The sequence below is a fragment of the Odocoileus virginianus genome, chromosome 22, assembly GCF_023699985.2.
Source record: "Odocoileus virginianus isolate 20LAN1187 ecotype Illinois chromosome 22, Ovbor_1.2, whole genome shotgun sequence".
In the NCBI taxonomy this organism is placed as follows: domain Eukaryota; kingdom Metazoa; phylum Chordata; class Mammalia; order Artiodactyla; family Cervidae; genus Odocoileus; species Odocoileus virginianus.
This window is the reverse complement of record NC_069695.1, coordinates 45,427,697-45,445,307: the sequence shown is the minus strand read 5'-3', so window position 1 is coordinate 45,445,307 and position 17,611 is coordinate 45,427,697.

The window sequence follows — 17,611 nt, the reverse complement described above, 5'->3', positions numbered from 1 at the left end:
ATAATTATGTCAAATATTTTAATATTAAAGAAGAAAAGAGTATGTCTATATATGTTACACATACACTCCAAATACATATAAGTAATTTCTTATGAACACTTATTTCTGATTTGCATGATCGCATTAAACAAAAATAAGTCATGGTAAGTAGGATTTCTTATATTACCATATCAAAAAAAGAAAAGGTGTGTGAACATTGTGGATCTTGACTTCTGGCCCCAGAGCTATCCTTTACTTAGATCTTAGCAGCTGGGATTATAACTCTTTTGTGTATGATTCTAAATCTCTGAATCAAAACTCTGGACAAAGTGAGCTGCAGCCTACTGTAAATCACTGGTTATACTTTTCCCTTTCTAAACAAATACTAAAAATTTTATTTCTCTGAGAACTCTGCATAATATTCTATCGTGTGATATTTAGAAAGTGAAAATCGCTCGGTTGTGTCCGACTTTTTGCAACCCCATTCTCCAGGCCAGAATACTGATGTGAGTAGACTTTTCATTCTCCAGGGATCCAATCCAGGTCTCCTCCATCATGGACTCTTTACCAGCCGAGCAACAAGAGAAACCCAAGAATACTGGAGTGGGTAGTCTATCCCTTCTCCAGGAGATCTTCCCGATCCAGGAATTGAACCAGGATCTCCCGCATTGCAGGTGGATTCTTTATCAACTGAGCTATCTATAAGCAAATTTCACTTCTATTTTCTAGAAGGAATAAGATTGCTTTTTGAAACAATTTGACAAATACTACTTCATATACATTAGGCTCACTGTTTTTCTTGCACAAATGCTTGTAATGTAATAGCGATCCACTGAAACACCAAGATGTCAATAATGTTTAATAACTATAAGATGTTTATGTAAATGATATTATAATAAAACTACATATTTTAAATGATATAGGTGATTACATAATATGTGTTTGTGTACGTGTGCTTACTTGCTCAGTCGTGTCCAACTCTTTGTGACTCCATTGACTCTAGCCTGCCAGACTCCTGGTTCATGGGCTTTCCCAGGCAAGAATACTGAAGTGGGATAACCATTTCCTCCTCCAGGGGATCTTCCTGACCCAGGGATCAAACTCTTATCTCCTGCATTGGCAGGCAGATTCTTCACTACTGAAGTCACCTGGGAAGTTCCAGGTACATAATATAATAAGTAATGCATTTGTCTGTGCCAAATCATTTCCTCAGCTCTATTCTCCAGAAGCATTTTGCTCTTCATATTTCAGTTACAGAATCTCTGTAGGCTTCACTAATCTCCAGATATTTTACTAAAGGACTTCCTTAAGTGTATTGCTAAATACCTTCAGATGGTGACTGAAGCCAGAAATTAAAAGACACTTGCTCCTTGGAAGAAGAGTTATAACAAACCTAGACAGCATATTAAAAAGCAGAGACATTACTTTGCCAACAAGTGTCCGCCTAGTCAAAGCTATGGTTTTGCCAATAGTCATGTATGAATGTGAGAGTTGGACTATAAAGAAAGCTGAGTGCTGAAGAATTCATGCTTTTGAACTGTGGTGTCGGAGGCGACTCTTGAGAGTCCCTTGGACTGCAAGGAGATCCAACCAGTCTTTCCTAGAGGAAACCAGTCCTGAATATTCATTGGAAGGACTGATGCTGAAGTTGAAACTCCAATACTTTGGCCACCTGATGTGAAGAACTGACTCACCGGAAAAGACCCTGATGCTGGGAAAGATTGAAGGTGGGAGGTGAAGGGGACGACAAAGGATGAGACAGTTGGATGGCATCACCAACTCGATGGACATGAGTTTGAGTAAACTCCGGGAATTGATGATGGACAGGGAAATCTGGTGAGCTGCAGTCCATGGGATGGCAAAGAGTTGGACACGACTGAGCAACTGAACTGAACTGAGATACCTTCTAACACATAGTTGACTTCCTGTTCAGGTCAACTCCAAAGAGGAAAGAGAAAACAAAACACTATCTTTACTGAATTTAAGCTCTGCAAGAAAATGCCATATGTGCAGCCTCAACTGTCTTTATAGAGCCTGGAAAGAGGTGATTACTGCATTCCTCAGTTCAGGTGAGGGGGAAAAAAAAATTGTTATTGTGTTCCTTTACTGACACAAGGGACAATGAGGACAGAGAAAGAAGGCTGATATTAACATGTGTGAATGTCAGCAATAAGTAAAGTTCTGTTGAGTCACAGGTTGTTATTAAAGCTGCCCATCATATTATCAGTGTGAAGTGATATCACTTCTCTAGAATTAATATATACCCTATATATTGTGTATATGTTGTGTACAATATATACTAGTGACATTATGAACAGAGATAAATCCAAATATTGAATTGCATTTTTTTTTGCTCTAAAGAGAGGAGGAAATTATTAAATCAGTTAAATCATAAGCATTGCATTTAATGGACACTTTAAAATACTTTATGGTAAAGAAATCTATGTGTCTGATAGTTAACAAATAAATCTATTCCTGCAATTCTCTTTTTTCAAAATAATTTACTCTTGCATGATAGAAGTATCGTATATAAGAAAATAATTTAAGTGGCTACCATTAGTAAAATGAGACTTCAGTACATACTGACAGTGTCTCACTATAAATCTTCCACTTATTTATTTGATTATGAGTATTCACATTTAAACTTGGAACTGTCAAATGAAAAAATGTAATAATACATGAGTAATATTCTGCCACTTATTATTCTTTAGGTGACCGTTAATATGTAAGACATTAAAATGCTTGTAAAACTTTTTGCTGTCTACATTTTTACTATATTAAAAATGTATTCTTTTTATGACTTGTCTACTTATATGAGCTTTCTGGATTTTACTATTTTAAATATCATAAATATGATCTAGGGAAATATATTTAATGCAAAATTCTTCAATTATAAAGCATAATCTTCTTGCTTTATTTGATTTTATTTGAGATATACATATACAGTTTAAATTTATACATGCATGCACATAATTGAAATTGTTCTTTATTTTCAAGGGAAGATAATTTTCAAGTCCTTCAAGAAATTAATATGAATGTTGCTTTCCCCAACCCCCTGTCGCAAGATATGAGATCCTAGGAGAATTAAGGACAGCAAATTATGTATTAGTTTGTAGCGGTGGCATTTTAGAGCCAGCAAATTCAACTTGCAAATTGGAGCTCAGCTGCTGGTTTAAATCAGCTGAAAATGAAATGGAAACATCTTATTGAAATGTTCATTTGATATAGGTGGATATCTTTCCAAGAGGAATAATGTGAACCCAGTTTATGGGGAGGACTAAGATGATAAGTCAGGAGCAGTGTCTAGATCACAAGAACACATCCAAAAAGACAAAATATAGATTATGAGGCACTGAAGTATCTGAGAGACTATGCTCTGATAGACTGCCAAGCAATCTAAAAGGTATTTGCTTTTTATGTCCCCTCATCAGTCATGAGTTAAGTGACAGATGACTAAAGCTGAGATTCATTTATTTACCTGTTGGCAATGAAGCCTGACTTGCTTCAATTGATCCTCCCTGTGCTCACCTGGAGGCATTCAGTTCTTTGTTTCTCATGACAACATAATGGCATGTTCTGTTTCAAAGATCTCCTATTTGTCAGAATTACCATGGTGCTCAAATTTTAAAGACTCTTGCATGAACATAGAGGCACTCAGGCTTCAGAAAGCACAGCTTAGTTGATGGTCCTGGGCCAGTGGTCCAAAGGAAGGAAGCTGTTAATACAAGACATCTCTTAGAGGTTATCTTCATGGTAAAAACAAAAACAGCATTAAAAAAAAACTGATTATGAAATCATATACTATGTACACTTGTTCATCCTATTTTTATGTATTGACTGAATCCCTCTGATGTGCAAGGCAAGGTTGTGATGGGTAGACACTTGTCATGGTCAGAAGCAAGAATGAGTGAGGTGAATATAAGTCATAGCCAGATATCCCTGGTAGTTCAGATGGTAAAGAGTCTGCCTGCAATGTAGGAGACCCAGGGTGGATCCCTGGGTTGAGAAGATCCACTTCTGTATTCTTGCCTGGAAAATCCCATGGACAGAGGAGCCTGGTGGGCTACAGTCCCTGGGGTTGCAAAGAGCTGGACACAACTGAGTGACTAATACATTCACACTTTTCAAGGTATAGCCATTTGAACTTTGCCACCCCCTGACTTCCACCAGATTATTGAGGCCACAAAGAATATGTTCATGCATGCCAGGCTGCTTTTAATGAAGGAATGAATTGACCTTTACCATTTGGAACTTTCCTGGTAGCTCAGATGGTAAAGAATCAGCCCGCAATGCAGGAGAACCAGGTTTGATCCCTGGGTCAGTAAGATCCCCTGGAGAAGGAAATTGCAACCCACTCCAGTATTCTTGCCTGGAGAATCCGATGGACAGAGGAGTGTGGAGAGTGATGGTCCATAGGATTGCAAAGATTCAGACACGACTGAAGTGACAGCGTACACGCACTTAGATTCTGACATTCAATTCACACAGTTTCCTCGTGTGTCTCCAGGGGGAAGGAGCCCCAGTCATCTGCACTGGAAACCAGCTCTTTGATGCATTTTATTGACTTTTCCTCCTTCTGAGTGTCACTGTCCTTGTGCTTCCATTGTAGTTTTCTGAATCAGCTTCTCAATAAATTACCTGCTCCATTTCTCAGAGGCTGCTTCCCAGGACACACAGCTAAGACAAATATATTATAGTATTCCATCAATATTATATCTCAGTGTATTAATTCTGTCCCCATCAAGTGACATTTATGTTGTTTCCACTGTTTTATTGCTTTGAACAATGCTGCTCTGAGCATTGTCCTATGTTTCTCCTAAAGTACAGCATATGCATGCAAATAAAGTTTTACGGAATATGCACTCAACTATTAGCAGTGGTTATTTCTTCCCCATAGGATTAAAAAGCATTGAACTTTTGATGGAAACATTCCTTATTTTGAATTTTTTACAATGTACATGTATTTGTAATTAGGATTTCACATATGAATATATATATAGACATATGAATATGCATATGAATGAATCAGCATGGATGAATATTCATATACATGAATAAAGAAGAACATTAAATACAGAATTGAAAGTTATGTGAACTCCTGAATAGTGTGTTTCTTTTGTCAAACAACTGACAGTAAAGAATAGTGTTTATAATGACTGTATGCTTAGTTGCTCAGTTGTGTCTGACTCTTTGCAACCCCATGGACTGTATGTAGCCCAGTAGGTTCATCTGTCCATGGAATTCTCCAGGCAAGAATACTGGAGTGGGTTGCCATTTCCTACTCCAGAGGCTCTTCCCAAGCCAGGAATCAAACCTTCATCTTCTGCAGCTCCTGCATTGCCGGCAGACTCTTTACCGCTGATCCACCAGGGAGGCCCTAGGAAATGATTCAGTTCAGTTCAGTTCAGTTCAGTCATTCAGTCGTGTCCGACTCTTTGCGACCCCATGAATCGCAGCACGCCAGGCCTCCCTGTCCATCACCAACTCCCAGAGTTTACTCAAACCCATGTCCATCGAGTTGGTGATGCCATCCAACCATCTCATCCCCCGTTGTCCCCTTCTCCTCCTGCCCCCAGTCCCTCCCAGCATCAAATGATTACCTGGATTCAAATCCTATTGGCTCCCTACTGGCTGTATGATCAGGAGCAACTCACTTATCACTGCCTTGGTTTCTTCACATGTAACTTACAGGTTTACTATAGGGAATAAATGATATATTCCTATCACCAAAAATTTTGTCCAGCCCTTCCTTAGCATTACATGCGTTTGCTGTAGCATCCTATTCTACTTAATGCAAATATATTATGCATTAAGTCCTAATTGACAGGCTTATAAATAAACAAGATGTGGCTTATTCCTTTCAAGATACTTAGTATCAAATAGGAAAGATAAAGCACAGACCCAAATTCCTTTAACATACACGAGGACATATGTAATTAATGCAAGGATAGTGATATAAAGGAAAATCCTATAACATCAATCAGTAACCATTGGAAAATAATGTTTAAAAGACAGATGCATATCTAAATAAAATCACTGCTCACTCACAAATTATTTAAAATACTGACCTTGTATCAGCAGTAATTCTTATACAATCCATGGTCTTCTATTGCAGCAGCCCAAGTCAACAGTGACAGAAGCTTAGAACTGCTAGGATTTAGGCACGAAGGACAGAAAAACAACACTGGGTTAGAGAGAGAGCGGCATATCCTGAAAGGAGAGGAGAACCATTCTATCCACTTCCCACTTTTCAGTGCTGTCATCATGTAGACTGTGTATCTGGGTACTGGTTTAAGGCCTTTATTTGTATGACCATTTGACATAAGTGTCTGTGCTGGGTGTCATGCCAGGTACATCAGACAAAAGGGTAAACCAGACAGAAATAGTCCTAACCCTCCTGGGCTTGATTGTTTTAATTATTTTAACCCCAAATCCCTAGTATAGGCTGATTTCTATTGATGTATCACGAAGACATGGAGTTAAGTCCCAAGCTAGTTGCTGTCATTTTCCTTTGCCCGTCTTAATAAGTAAGGGTGAGAGAGAGAGCAGTGGCTTCTTTTATTCAAATCATGAGTAAAGCCTCCCAGAAGCCATGCATTTCTAGTGCTTAGAGAATAAACATTTATCTAAACTTTCCCTTTGTGTTATGACTAGCATGGCACCGTGCACAATTAAGATGTTTTTTGTTAATGCTGTATAATCAGAGATTCTAATAGGAATTTTCTGACTAGAAATTGATTATGACTGCCTTTACTGTACTGTTCACAGACATACAAATTCTGGTATACTCCTTTTCCATACTGTTTCAGAAAAATCAGGGTAGTGTATACTATTTTGTCAGAGTAATATTCAAATACATATTGACACATTTCTGCCCAAAGACCATTTAACTTTAGCTCTGTCCTGTCTACTAAATCAGCAATTCTTGAAAAAATGATCAACAGATTAGTGGCCCTGGCCCATTAAAGAAGGTATGTGTGTGGGTGTATACTCAGTTGTGTCCAACTCTTTGTGACCTCATGGACTGTAGTCTGCCAGGCTCCTCTGTTCATGGGATTCTCCAGGCAAGAAAACTAGAGTGGGGTTGCCTTTTCCTGCTACAGGGGATCTTCCCAACCCAAGGACTGAACTTGCATCTCATGCATCCCCTCAATTGGCAGATGGATTCTTTACCACTCAGCCAAGTGGGAAGCCAGGAAAGCCATGTGACAATACAAAGTAAGAATGACAACTTTAACCTGGATTTTCAAATATTTTTTCAAATAAACTATTTCTGAATTTCAATCAATGCCATCACACATAATTTTGTTGATCAAGACGTCCCAAAGTGTTGGTATAGTTTAGTGACAAACTCTTGGTCTAAAAGTATTTAAAGCTTTGAGACTCTTGACAATATGATCTTACATCAGTTTTTCTATGGTTTATATCTGTTTTCAGACAATTTGCCAAAATATTTGTGTGTGTGTGTGTGTTAAGTTGCTTCAATCGTGTTGCTTGACTCTTTGCAACCCTGTAGACTCTAGCCTGTCACTCTCCTCTGTCCAAGAGATTCTCCAGGCAAGAATACTGCACTGGGCTGCCATGACCTCTTCCAGGGGATCTTCCCCACCTAGGGATCAGACCGGGATCTCTTAAGTCTCCTGCATTGGCAGTCAGGCTCTTTACCAGCACCGCTACCTGAGAAGTCCTTGCCAAAATATGCCACTTGCCACTTTTTAAACATCGCACAAGTTTTCTGCTTTCATGTACTTGCTCATGTTATTTTCCAGGTGTTCATCAACAACACAACCTGTCTATGAGATAAAGCTGAGTTGATCATTTTCCACAACTAAGGACTGTCTCAGAATGGAGAAGGGAATGTCAGGATTTCTTATAATTTGGATGTTTGGTTTAAGGTTCATCTTTCAATGCAGGAACTTGATTATGATTGAGAAAAAACATGGTAAAATAGACTAAGATTTGTGAATAGGGTAACATGAGGATTTTGGCCAGCACATGCATGAGTGCTAAGTCACTTCAGTCTTGTCAGACTCTTTGTGATCCTATGGATGGTAGCTCACCAGACTCTTCTGTCCATGAAATTCTCCAGGCAAGAATACTGGAGTAGGTTGCCATGTCCTCTTCCAGGGGATCTTCCCCTCCCAAGGATGAAACCTGCATCTCTTACAGCCCTTGCATTGGCAGGCAGGTTCTTTACCACTACCACTGTGGCTGGGAGTTCAAACAATTTAAAGGCACAAGCTGTCTATTGATGTTTTCCACTGAAGAGTTGCTAGGGCTCTCAGAAATTTCCAATAATGAACAATCAAGCCAGTTGTCTTAGCAGGACAGTCCTGAAAGAATGAATAGATACTAATGAAGACTGAAATAGCAAAGTCATATTGAACTAGGTTAAGGTTTGGTTTAGGTTATTGTGGTAACGGCCGAGTGTGGAGGTCAGTGTTTCTGGTTCTCAGTTCATTTGCTAAAGTACCTCAGGAATTTTGTTAAAATATAAAATGGTAAGTTTTGCCCTCAGATATTTATCCAGTGATAAATCATCAGGAGCTCTTTCCATGTGGCCAAAAGTAGTAAGTTTAAAATTAAGATAAAACAGTAGAGGTTAAAGAGTTCTTGGAAGTGACAGGAATTTGTTTCTTCCTTTCCTAGCCAATGTGAGAAATAAGGATCATAGTTACTATGTTATATTAGCAAGTCCCTCTGCAAGATTTTGCCATTGTAAAACTCTGATACCTTCTAGATGGAACTCGGAGCAGTTATGTACTACATCATTTTGTATAAGTGATTTGAGCATTTCAGATTTTGGTATCCACAGTGATTCTGGCACTGATCCTTTGTAGATACCCAAGGGTGACTGTGTGACTTCATTATAATACAAGTGTATCAATGGATATGGACCCAAGAGTATGTAGGACTAACTGTACTTAGGCATGACAAAACATTTTGTCGGGAGAGTGTGTAATTTCCTTGATTTTGTCTTGCCACAGGAAAAATTTGAAGCGATACATGAACCAGTGTTACAGGCCCGTGTTACAGCTCAGTTTCATTTAGAAAGTAATGGAAAATACATCCTACAGCATGAGGGCAGGCCGACCCAAAAGACAGGAAGAGAAAAGAAGCCCTCAGCCCAAATTTGGCCCCTCTTTTTATATGTTTTTTCCCCTCCCCAGAGCCTGCCCTATGTAAACTGGGCTAACCAGGAGGGCTATTTGTTTTACCTGAAGTTCTCACACTCGTCCTCACACCTTCCTTTGTTCTATTTTAGCAGGATTTTCCCTTCTTTATCTTTTATCCACCACCATTTTGGACTTCTTTTTCTTATTCTAACTACCTAACATTTCCCCCCTCAAGAGATGGGAGATCCAATTCTTTGGGAGTAGGAATGTCAAGGTCTCTCTGGCTACTTCCTTCTGAACTGGGAACTTGAGGGGAATTGGGCCTCCCCCTCTTGCTAGTCTCAAGAGTCCTTATAGTGGTGTCCATTTAAGGGTGAGTGATATTTTCTGTGGTCGGCTGTAGTTTTTATCCTTGTTGAACTGGCAAGGCATGTTGTAACTTATTGACCTGGGCAGAGACAAAATGAGTTAGACAACTAATAATACAAGGAGCAGTCATAAGCAGCATCAATATGGTGATGAAAGGGACTAGTAGGGGCTTTAGCCAACTCCAAATTTCTCATTGCCAGATGGAACTCCCAGAGAGAGATTGTAGCCACCCCCAATAACTCTCCAGCTCCTTCTTTGAGATCCTGTATGGTCTGAATGTTTTTCTTGAGGACTGTGAGACTTTAACTTAGCTGGAGGTATTTACCAAGAAACAACATGTCTCATTCAAGATGGCTTAAGTCCCTCCTTGTTCAGGGATCAGGAGATCTATCTCTTGTCTATTTTGGAGTACAACCCCTGCCAAGCTGTGTTGGCTCTTTAGAGCTATCCTGAGAAATTTTATCCCAGAAGCTTAATTATGGGGGTATTCATTAGAATGGCACTCATTTGTAGTTCTGAGTAGGTATCTGAGCTCTCCCAGGGGCTCACAGGTAGATTGAGTGTCCTCTTCTGTTTTCTTCCATGGCTTGACTCATGAGTAGTGAATCCAGGAGTCGTGTCCTGGTACCTTGACTGCTGTGGGGGTAGAAACTATTACAGGGTAGTGGCTCTTCCATGTGGGCTAGAGTTGAGCCTCTGAGGACCCATATCTTCAGACATTGAGTCCCTGGACTGTATGTTGGTGGCTCTTTAGAAACCTTTGGGTCCTGGTTGACATCCCACAAGTGTATATCCTGTTGAAATTGCCCAATGGCCATGGTATAAGACCAGAGGATCTGAGCCTCTGGATCTAGGAAGAGGTCATTGACATAAACAAGAGGTCTCCCATATAGCATCTCATAAAGACTAAGACCAACCTGTTCCTTAGGGGCAATACAGGTAAAGCCTCCTTCCATCCCAGGGAGGTCTCCAGGGTTATCTTTTTTATTGCTGATTTTAAGAATTGGTTGGCTCTTTCTACTTTTCCTGAAGACTGAGGCCTCCAGGCATAATGGAGATAATAAGTAATGCCCAGTCCTTTAGAGACCCCTTAGGTGACCTTAAAAGTAAATGATGTCCCATTGTCACTTTGTAATGACCCCGGTAGACCAAATCTCAGAATGATTTCATGGAGCAATGTTTTACCACCTCCTCAGCCTTCTCAGTCCAGGTGGGAAAGCCTTCAATCCATCTTGTGAATGTTTCTATCATGACTAATAGGTATTTATACCCTTGAGAAACTGACATCTGGGTGAAGTTCATCTGCCGGTCCTTTACTGGGTAGGCCCCACATTGTTGGACAGGGCTGGGCCAGCTGGGGTCTTTGAGCTCCTTGGGGGTTGTTTAATTGGCAAGTGGGACAAGAGGAGACCACTTGCCTTATAGTTGTTTGGAGGCCTGTTCCTCTGAAGGATCTTTCTAGTAATCTTTGAAGGGCCTTCTCCCCTAAATGAGTGGCAGAATGTAAGGAGCTAAGCAACTTCCATTGAAGGTTCCCAGGCAGAATAAGGAATCCCTCCTTTTGGAACCACCCCATATGATCTTCTCTAAAGCCCTCACTCTTAGCTTTAAGAGTCTCACCTTCAGTGTAGGAAGGAGTTTCTGGAAAATTAGTCTGTGGAACTAAGTTGGCAGCCCCTATTAGGTCATGGTTCTGTAACGCTGGTCTCTTAGCTGCCTGACCGGCGCTTGGGTCCCTCATGCCACTTCTCTGCTCCCTTTCTGGTGTCCTTTACAGTGGAGATTGAAACCTTAGCGGGCAGATGAACTGCCTCCAAGAGCCTAAGGATTTGATCACCACATTTGATTGGGGACCCTCGGGTGGTCAAGTGGCCTCTGTCTTTCCAAATAGCAGCATGCGCATGTAGCACCAGACAGGCATACTTGGAGTCAGTGTAAATGGCTACTGTTTTTTCCTTTTTGAACTTTAAAGCTCAAGTCAGGGCTATGAGCTCTGCTAATTGGGCTGAAGTACCTGGTGGCAAAGGTTTAGCCTCTATGGTCTCAAAATTGGAGACTACTGCATATCTGGCTCTTCTTTTTCCATCCAAGACAAAGCTGCTTCCATCAGGGTACCAGATTTCCTCAGGATCAGAGGATATTCTGACAATCCTTCTCGGGGTTTTGTCCAGTGGTCCAAGGTTTCTAGGCAAGAGTGAAAGGGGAGCGAGCCCTTCAGCATAGGCATGAGGGTGGCAGGGTTAAGAACCTCACAAGGGGATATAGTCAGGCTTCGATTTGCATCAGCACTAGTTGATGTCTGAGGATCCTTTGATCAGGCATCCATAAACAGCCTCTCCCATTTGAGAGTTTGTTTCTCTTGGTGGCTGGCAAAAATAGTTTGCCCTCAAAAGAGAGTTTTAACATATCTTCTATCAGGATTGCAATAGCTGCAAGATTTCAAAAGCAGGGAGAGATCTCTTCCCAGTAAGCGAGTAGGACACTCAAGGGCCACCAGAAACTTGGGAAATATTTCTCCATCCCAGCAACAAAGAAGTGTTCGGGTGAATATTTTTGTAATTGTTTTTCCTGTAGCACCCAAAATAGTACCGGTTTAGGAGGAGAAGACTCCAGACTAGGAAGTCAGGACAGAGTAGGTAGTCCCTGTATCAACCAAGAAATTGTTAGACCTACCTGCCATATCCAGTTGCACCCTTGGCTCCAGACCCGCGATGGTTATCTGTGACAGGCAGGCTGGCTTGAGTGAGCTACTTCAGTCCTGTTGAAGCATCGTGAGTGAAGACTTGGTGCTTGACCTTGAGGCTCTTGGGTTCCAAGGGCAGAGTGCCACCCAATGTTCCAATTGATGGCATTTGTAGCAAGCTATTTTAGGAGACTTGTCACGGTTTGGACACTCTTTGGCCCCATGTCCCACCTGTCTACAGATTAGACATTTGCTTTGTGCCTTGTCCTTCATGGACTCAGCATTTGTCATAGGGCTTCACTGGAGTGTGGCCAGCATCTGGTCATGCCTTGTCTCTTTCCTTTTCTCCCTCTCCTGGGCCTTGGCCTCCCTCTTCTGTTCTCTGTTATAAAAGGTATTGGTGGCTGTTCAGACCATCTCATCTAAAGATGCAGCAGGGTCCTGCTGCTGTAGCTGTTGTAACTTTATCCCGATTCTGATGCACACTGGGACAAGAATTTGTCCTTTGAAATCACCTGTCCCTCGTAAGTATCTAAGTCCAGACTGGTAAACTATTAGAGAGCCTATTTTATACTTTCCAGAAAGGCAATGGGGTTCTTGTTGGGTTCCTGAGTTATTGCTGAGACCAGGCACATCCCCACAACTAATAGACTTCCTTCTATTTCCATGGGTGGACTTTTGTAGGAGAGACTCTTTTTAAAACTTATCCTACCCAGTACTTTTGCAACCTGAGAGTCAGGCATCCCCGGGTCAGGGTGCAGATCCCCAGGCAGGCTGAGACATACAGCCTCCTAGACATTGAATCCTTGGGCAGGTTGAGACAGGTCAGCCTTCCGAGAATTGGGCCCCTGGGCAGTCAAGTCGGGTCGACTTCCTGGGACCCTCAGACTGGAGTTGGGTGTCCCCAGTGTCTCCAGCATGACCAGTGCTGGGTAGATTCAGGGGTTGTAATTTTAACTCATTGCTGGTTTGTCTACTGCAGATGGGAATAGATATCATGATGTAAAGCAATCCAAGCCTGTGCTCTCAGACTGGGAACCTGGTGAAACAACCATAAACCTTATCTTCTTATTGCTCTGAGGGAATATATGTCACTGTTTTCCTGCCCTAGCCCTCCTTAATAGAAGTTCAGGGTGTTTCCAACAGTAAACATTTCATTGTTATAGACCCACTTTAGGCAATAACAGAAGTAATGAAAAATGATCAGGTTATTTGGTCCTGTTAGGGGCATTGGGAGTATTTTAATAATAATAAGCAGGGTGGAGCTATGACACCTACAAGGAGGCAGGGTCCTGGTTGTAGGAATTAGCAAGTGGCTTAAGAGCAAATTGATAAGAGGCAACAGACCAGATGTTCCATCAAAGTGGAGTGGAAATTTGATCCAGGGGTATGTTTATAACTTTAGGAAAAGGGTGGTAAGGGTTTGGCCCCAAATGGCCTGCAGGGCTGATTCCCAAAGTGGCAAACTATCCCTGGAAGCCTAATTGCCCTTGAATGGATGCCACCAACAGATGAACTACTAGCAGGCATTGTGTGCCTGTCACCTGCCCTATTGGGTTCACTGAGAGATGTTGTTGTTGCACATGTTGTAGGAAACATAGAAAATGAAGGCCTGAATATCTAGAGAAACAGGATATTATACAGCATTTCTCTCCCAAAGCCAGCTATTTTCTGGTTGTCCCTAAAAAATGACATAGCCCAAGGGCATCACATAAACCAATTAAAATTAAATGGGTCCAAGATGACAAGTCAAATTCAACTAAACCTCGATCCTCAATCTTCAAGCTAAATGACACATGCAGAGGTGCCAGGACAGTCCAAGGCACGGCCAAAGATTGAGGAGTGGGTGGTTCCCCAATTGTTGGAATTATCCTCCCACTTATTAACATATGAAATCAACTGCATCGCATTCTAAATACATCTAACTGCATTCTAACTACAAACTAACTACATCACACTCCAAGGCCCCTCCCCTCTGTAACGGCCCACACTCTTGAAGTGTGCTTCTCTTGGAATCTGAACAAATCCACCTCTTACCCATCACTGTGTTTCTCACTGAATTTTTGCAATGAGACATCAAGAGCCTGAGCTTCATTAGGTCCTGAAGCCTGGCACTGTGGGTTTTGGCCAGGTTCAAGTCCCAGGAGAGAGGAGCTGAAGGACAGGAGGAAAAAGAAGTGGGAAAAATATGCTGAGGATTCCCCGTCATAGCCTGCCAGAAAATCTGCTAAATACCTGACCCGTGCTCACAATTTTCATTGGCCTGATCCTTGGCACGAAGAAGATTAAGGACAGAAGAACCCCCGCCCACTTGGGAAACAGCTACTAAGTAGCCCCTGACAGAATTCCTCCATTGCACCCACTGCTGCTCGCCTGTTCACGGGGTATTCGAGGAAACAAGAAATGCGAGATTGCAAAGGAATTAAGATTAGACTAATGTTAGATTTCTGTCTTTCCAACCATAGGAGCAAGGACTTCCTACCTTAACCAGAGGTCTTCTGGAATCTGAGACCGAGCCACATGAGCTTTCTGCTGTTTGTTTTCGCTGTCCCAGTTTCCAGCACACTGGGCTTCTTGTCTCTTCCCCTGCACTGGGTTTTCTTCGCATAGAGCTTCCAATGCAGGAGCTTTTGCCGAGTTGGTCTTCTGCTGTACTTGGCTTCCATCTCCGGGCTGCGGAAGGGGGGAGAGGGGGAGGGGGAGGGGGAGGGGAGGGGCTGAGCCAAGATTGTTTCAGCCAGGTTAAATCCAAGAAACGTCACCATAGATGTTGGGGGAGTGTGTAATTTCCTCCATTCTGTCTCACTGCAGCAAAAATTTGAAGCGACGGACGGACCATTGTTACAGCCTGGTGTAATTTTCTCAGATGGACCAATGTTACAGGCCTGTGTTACAGCTCAGTTTCATTTAGAAAGTAAAGGAAAATACATCCTCAAGGTGTGAGGGCGGGCCGACTCAAAAGATGGGAAGAGAAGCGAAAATCCCAGCTCAACTTGGCCCCTCGTTTTATGTCTTTTTTTCTCCTCCCCCTGGGCCTGCCCTATGTAATTTGAGCTAGCCAGGAGTGCTGTTTGTTTTATCTGAGGACCTCACTCCGGACCTTGGACCTTCTTTTGTTCTATTTTCGCGGGCTTTTCCCTTCGCCACCACCATTTTGGACTCACTTTTCCTGTTCTAACTACCTAACAGTGTTATTGGCAAATGCTCTTTAAACACAAATGAAATTAATAATTAAGTTGTTTATACAGTCATAGCTAAAGTCAGGTGGTTTTGATTTCTTTGTTTTAGATCCTGAATCAAGAGTTCACATCCAAAGCAAAGTTTTATCTTAACTTTGCATGGCATAGAGTCCCATATATAGAGAGAGATCTGTTAAATGTTCATGACTCTACATTTTACTTTTCGAGATGGATAGAGGGAAAGGGAAGAATTAAGCAGACTTGTAAGCATCTGTGTCTTCTTTTCTCCACTCTGTTGCCAGGAAAAGAGTACTTCAGCTACCCTGTAGAAATAGTAATAGACATTAGATAGGAGAATGGAGACTGAGAATCAGGCTCTTTCATTAGCACGTTCCCTCCTCAGCTTCAAAGAGCACTCCAGTTCACTTCTTCAAGATGCTTAAGCAAGCTGAGCTGCTATCAAGGTGGCCTTAGGCAAAATGTTGGAGGGGAACAATGGCCTTGAGAGACCCACCTTCCTTTGCTTAACAGCTTTACCTGCCTCAGGGGAAGTCCCTTTCGTTCCTCTTCAGAACTGTAATTCCCTCCTAACAGAATTTCCTTGCAGGAAAGGATTTGATTGCCCTCATTGACAACATGGAATAAATATAAATCAATGAGCTACTTCTCTGAAGTACTTGTATTTTTAGCTTTCAGTGGTACTGTGGGATAAAATCCTATCTGTCGTCCTTAAAGGAATGACAGGCATCAGCTTTGCAGATGAGGGATATTTTGCAGGAGAGAGTTGCCTTTCTTGTCTGAAATCAGTCCATCTAGATTGCATTTCACTGCTGTTGTGCTCCCAACATAACCTTTGGTGAGTAAATTTAAAAATAGTAGTCTTTGAATTTTACCTTAGTTAGCTGAAAACACTTGAAATTAAAGCCTTCTTTAAACAGATGATTACAAACAGTTTGGTCCGTGTATTGCATATTATAGAACAAGGGATTCTCGGGCAGCCTGGATGCTGCTGCTGGTGGTGGTTTAGTCTCCAAGTTGTATCTGCCTCTTCAATCCCATGGGCTGTGGCCCACCAGGCTCCCCTGTCCATGGGATTTCCCAGGCAAGAATATTGTAGTGGGGTGCCATTTCCTTCTCCAGGGGATCTTCCTGACCCAGGGATCAAACCTGTGTCTCTTGGATCTCCTGCATTGCTTGTGTATTCTTTACTGACTGATGGATTCTTCCCTGAGCCATCAGGGAAGCCCCTGGATAGTATGTGGTGGGATCATTTAACTGCACAATAAATATGTAGGTAAAATGGTGCCTGTGTTAATGATAATAATACTCTTAGCAAGAATGCAGTGGAGAGAGAAGGGCAGTGATATCTTCCAAAGAGGATTTGGTGCACCAGATTGTGCTGTTATACAAACAAGTGGCAACTAAACCAAAGCAAAGCAAAGACTGATTCCTAGGGTGCAACATTTCAGGTCACTTCTGAATAGGAAGCCAATCTAGATACTTTGGTCTCTAAGAGAAGTACAGAGAAGAGTGATTTTGATTGATAAATAGCATCTAGTAGCTTAGAAGACTCTTGAGAGTCTCTCAGACTACAAAGAGGTCAAATGAGTTAATCCTAAAGGAAATCAACTCTGAATATTCATTGGAAGGACTGATGTTGAAGTTGAAGCTCCAATACTTTGCCACCTGATGTGAAGAGCTGACTCACTGGAAAAGACCCTGATGTTGGGAAAAATTGAGAGCAGGAGGAGGGGGCAACAGAGGATGAGATTAGTTAGTATCACTGACTCAATGGGCATGAATTTGATCAAACTCTGGGAGGTAGTGGAGAACAGAGGAGCCTGTTGTGCTGCAGTCTATGGGGTTGTGAGGAGTTAGACATGAATTAGGGGCTGAACAACAACAAAATTTATGATTTAAATCAGTGTAGAAATTGGACAGAATAACTTAGAGCAACTGGTTGCTTTTCTATTCTGCTGAAAAAAATTAACTTTCTTTGTAGATATCCCAAATTAGTTTCTAGTATCAAAACAGTTGTTGGCGAACAATGTGTGTGTATATGTGTGTGTGTGTGTGTGTGTGTGTGTGTGTGTGTGTGTAGCTCAGATGGTAAAACGTCTGCCTGCAATGTGGGAGACCTGGATTTGATTCCTGGGTTGGAAAGATCCACTGGAGAAGGAAAGGGCAACCCACTCCAGTACTCTTGCCTGGAAAATCCCATGGATGGAGGAGCCTCGTAGACTACAGTCCAAGGGGTTGCAAAGAGTCAGACATGACTGGTGACT